The following is a 5,272-nucleotide window of genomic DNA, read 5'->3' as shown; positions in this document are numbered from 1 at the left end:
AAAAAAAAAAAAAAAAAAAAAAAAACTAAACACAAAAATATAAAGAAAAGCTCTGGGAATGGTGTTTTTTCTTCCCATCTAGGCATTGCATTTGGAAGAGAGTAACTACCATCCATTAGAAACTAAAGCAAAAAGAATTTAGCAAACAAAAGACATGAGGAAAATCAGGTTCCGATGAGAAGTTCAGTTAAATGATAATATGGTCTTTTGAAGTAGTATGTTTTCACTGAGATGGTCTGATAATTGATTAAATGACTGAATATGAATGTTTTCTTAAGTATCAAGCAATAGCTTCAGCTTTTCCTCCATCCTCGTGCCAGGTATATGGCATATTCTAAATGGAGGCTGAAGTCTCTGAGCTGCTTAATTTTTCACAGACTTCTGCAAGGATGGTGGGCTTCCTGGCTCACTTTTTGCCAAAAGGCTGAGTAATGACTTGCACACAGTAGAAATGCAATGAGTAGTTGTGTGTGTTTGGTTATTTGTGTTTCTAGATGAGCCAGTAGAGATTGCAATTGCTTCATTCCTATTATAAGCTCAATAAAGAAAGAGATTATGTTTGGGTTACCATTATAACATCAACACTGTTTGCACTATCTGCAAATAATAAAAACGAATGCATAAGCAGAAGAGCTTTTTCTTGAAAGAGCATTAAAACACTGTGTTACAATTAATTAACCTTGAACTAGACATCAAACATTTGTTAAAGTGTTTTGGTTAAAGGTACAGTTCCATCCATTTCATTATCCTTTTCTGAGTCTCCATTTCCTTATCTGAAACATGAGCAGAAATCAACTTGACCTGCCCTTCTAAGAGCTGTTCTGAGGGTCTGTCAGGGTAATGCAGACGGGAGAACACTGAGTTTTTAGGTGCTATATAAATGCATGATCAGACATAGCAGACGCTGACAATGATCAGGAAAATAAAAATGAATGAGTGGGGAATGGAAGGAGGTGGAAGGAGCTTAATTTGCTAGAATTTTCAGATGAGTAAAATATGTAGTTAAGAAGAAATATTTGATGAACTACATGAGGTAGTGAGTGGGGGATTCCTTATCATTCCTACCCCAAAATGCATGTTCCACTTTCAAATAATGCTCAGTGAAACTCTCTTCCAAGCAGGAAGTCTCCACGTAATTGCAAACCTTTTGTTGATAGAGTGGTCTATAAGTGTGGAGTCAAAAGTTCATTGCTTAAGGTCACAGAGGATGAGTTTTCTCCAGTTAATCTTCCTGGAAATTAATCAAAGACACAAGATTTTATTTCTTTAAATTAAGACTCAGATAATTCCTGCCTGACAAAGATTCCAAATTACAAGCCTGCCTAGGATGTGCATATATTGCAATGCAGCCTCACATCTAATCATGTCAGAATCATACTAGGTTATATTAGACTTCAAGAAAATTTGGTCTGTGTTCCCTAAAGTGAGAGTATATTAAGACAGGTGGGACCAAACTCAATTTTATCAGCCAAAAGGTTAATCTGACATAGCAATAAGGGGCAGACCTGGAGCCAGAACTCAGCATTCCATCTCAGTGTAGCAAATGTCTTATAGGTGATTACATTTTAGGTGCTGATTCAAAATAACTAGACAGATCAGGTATTCGTATCACATTTTTCCATTCCCCTCTCCAAGTGGATGGACCTACATTTCAAACTAGACAGATATAAACTGTTAACAGCTTGCTAATGGATGTTGGAATCATGGTTCATCTTATTTAAGGGTTCTATTACTTATTCCTTAATTCATCAAACATGTATGAGATGCCTAAATGGTCCAAACATCTGGACTTGCATAAGGAATTATGGTAAATACAAACAAACATTGGGCATGTGTGTGATCTGAAATGTATATTAGTTGTGATACAAGAGAAGAAATATACCATTAAAAGAAAACAGTTGGTTCTCGGGCTAATTTCCAAGATAGGTTTTTTGTTTTTCTTTAATGTCCACTTTCTATGTTTCCTCTTCATACTGTGTTGAACAGGAAAGTAAATTCACCAGAGATTTAACAACTGCATTCCATTTCATTCAAATGATGCCTACTCGCATCTTGATACTTTTCTAAGATTATCTGAAAACTTTAGAACAGTTTGAAATAAACTCTTTCATATATCAATTAATTCATTCAGAAAACATTGATCAATACCTTTTATGTGCCAATCACAGTGCTAAGTACTAGGGAGTAAAGACACAAATAAGAATGTCCTACAGAACTCATTATTTGAAGATAGGCTGCAACTGAAGAAATAGCTTACAAGTCAGTGTGATGGTACATCTGAAGCACAGAGGGTGCACAAAGGCAGTTAGAGGAGGTTAAGGTTAATTTGACTTCTGAGCTCAAAGAGGGTTCCCTGGAGAATGTTAAGTCTAAGTTACACTAGGAAAGAAGAGTAGGGGTACAAGGCAGGATGGACATGTCAGACAGAAGGATGAGCATGATCCACAGAGCAGAAGCCAACAGCGAAATGGTGTGCCCTGGGAAATATAATCAATTCCTGATTGCTGGAGCAAAAAGTGCAAAGGGGCAGAGCAATCAAGTTGTTTTAGATATTACTACCTTGAGCAGGACAGAGCACTCACTTTGTGTATCATCAGCTGAAATTTGCACGAGGTCTTCCACATTCTCAGTCCTTCCTTCAGACTAGTTACCTTTGTAATCATATAATTATGATACACTTAAAAACAACAGTGTTCTTGGAAAACATGTGGACACACTTAATTTATAATTAAATAGATGACTACAAAGATAGGATTGGAAATCCACTTTGAACTCTCTTTCTATGACCACAGTGAGTTTTGTCCAAGAGCTTTGCCTCTCCTTACTGTTTTCCTCCCCTAGTTTCTCTCTTATTTTCTCTTTCTTTCTTTCTTTCTTTCTTTCTTTCTTTCTTTCTTTCTTTCTTTCTTTCTTTCTTTCTTTCTTTCTTTCTTTCTTTCTTTCTTTCTTTCTTTCTTTCTTTCTTTCTTTCTTTTTTTTTTTTTTTTTTGAGACAGAGTCTCGCTCCATCACCCAGGCTGGAGTACAGTGGCATGATCTTGACTCACTGTAAGCTCTGCCTACTGGGTTCAAGCCATTCTCCTGCCTCAGCCTCCCAAGTAGCTAGGAATACAGGTGCCCACCACCGTGCCCAGCAATTTTTTTTTTTTTTTTTGTATTCTTAGTAGAGACGGGGTTTCACCATGTTGGCCATGCTGGTCTTGAACTCCTGACATCGTGATGCGCCTGCCTCGGCCTCCCAAACTGCTGGGATTACAGGCGTGAGCCACTGTGCCCAGCCTCTCTCTTATTTTCTAACAAGCTTTTCCATCTCTTCTTCTCTTTTTAAATTTTTATGTATGACCTTCTATATCTATGACAGCATACCCAACATAGACTTTCATCTGACCAAGTAGTTCTCAGTCTTTGTTTCCAGATTTCTTTAGAGCTTCCTGTGGAGACTCCTTAAGGATGACAGAACCCATGGAATTCCAGGCTCAATTTCTTCACCTGATCTCTGGCAATTTCACATAGGTCTGTTATATAGATTGGAACTTTTCATAAGATTTCATTTGAAAAGAGAGTTACTATGCTTCATGAAGCCTTAAAATTGCTCCTTCTTGTCTAATTTTCATCTTTTGGGGCTAAATTGAGGCCCACAGAGGAGAAGACAGTATCAATACAATATAGCTATCTAGACAGAACTAAATTCAACATGGCTCTACTCTTCTCAGATGCCCATTCCATTAGGTTATTCCAGGCAAGAGTAGTTTTCTGCTGCATTGCCCATACTAGGGACATCTGGGAAGTACAGTGACATGAGGGTCACCACGTGCTCAGTGTTTCAGGAGCAGACATAACTGCCTCCAAGCCTTCTCCTTATATCCTGAATTGGAAACTCTCTGTCGATAATTTCTATGGGCTGTATTTAATTCAATGTAGAAAACATTAACTATGAGCTTACAAAAATGTTTGTGCTCAGCCTTGGAGACATAAGGTTAAATATTCATGTATTTATATTCATTGCAATGGAGTTTCTCACCGCTTTTTTGAGAACAAGGAACACAGACACAAATACATCTGACTCCTTCAATGAAGCAAGAGCTATATTAGAGTATGTTGTTATGGATTAAATTTGGTGCCCCCAAAAGATATATTGAGGTTATAACCCCATGCACATCAGAATACAAACTTAGGTGGAATAGGGTCATTGTAGATGTGATTCATTAAATGAAGATAAGGTTACACTGGAGTAGGATGCTCCCCTAATCCAACATGATTGTTATGCTTATAAGAAGGTGGCCATGTGAAGACAGAGACACAGGGAGAAGGTCATGTGAAGGTGGAGGCAGAGAACGGTGTGATGCATGTATAATCCAAGGAGCACCAAGGATTGCTGGCCATCACCAGAAGCTTGGAGGGAAGCATGGAACAGATTCCCCCACCAGAGCCTTCAGAAGCAACCAACCCTGTTGATACACACCCTGCTTTTGGTCTTTTAGCCTTCGGAACTGTGAAACAACAAACTTCTATTATTTTAGTCCACCCCATCTGTGGTACTTTGTTCCAGCATCTCTAGAAAACTGATATACATGCATGAAGTTCACAGATGATGAAGACATTATTAGCTACCCCAGGGCTCCAGGCACACCCCCCGGGACAGGTGACCTTTTAGTTGGGCCCTGAGGGGTGAGTAGGTGAGCAGGCATCCTTCAGAGGGAAAAAGGGAGAAGGTGTATTCACAGTAGAGAAGAAAGCAGGAGCAAAGGACAGGATTTAGAAAGGTCTTTTTGGTTTTGAGCAATGCTAAATAACCCTGTATAGCTCCTACATGGAACTGGAGCTTGGGGTGCTTTTGGCAAAGCCTGTTGCAATGGACTTTTGCAACAAGGGAGTTTGCTTAAGTCAAGAAAAACTTCAAGTTTTGGTGTAATTGTGCGTGTGTGTGTGTGTGTTTAAATATATATCTATCCCCAGATGGTTTCTCTTTCTTTCTTTTAATTTCTTTTTAATTATGGAAGCTATTCTCCAAACATGTTTTTGTTTATTTTAAACTAAGTATACAGTTTCAACATATGGAGCATATTTTGTTTTACTTCAGTTTATCTTAAGAAATCAGCTTTCCTAACTCTTGTTGGCAGTGGACCTAAATGATTTCTTACTTTTTATTTCTCTATTTTCTCTTCTTCCTTCTTTTCTTTCAGCTATGACTTATTCCTATCTCCCTTCCTCCTTCCCTCCCTCCCTCCTTCCCTCCCTTCCTTCCTTCCTTCCTTCCTTCCTTCCTTCCTTC

The sequence above is a fragment of the Colobus angolensis genome, unplaced genomic scaffold, assembly GCF_000951035.1.
Source record: "Colobus angolensis palliatus isolate OR3802 unplaced genomic scaffold, Cang.pa_1.0 Scaffold295, whole genome shotgun sequence".
NCBI lineage: Eukaryota > Metazoa > Chordata > Mammalia > Primates > Cercopithecidae > Colobus > Colobus angolensis.
Note: the sequence above shows the minus strand (reverse complement) of the source record.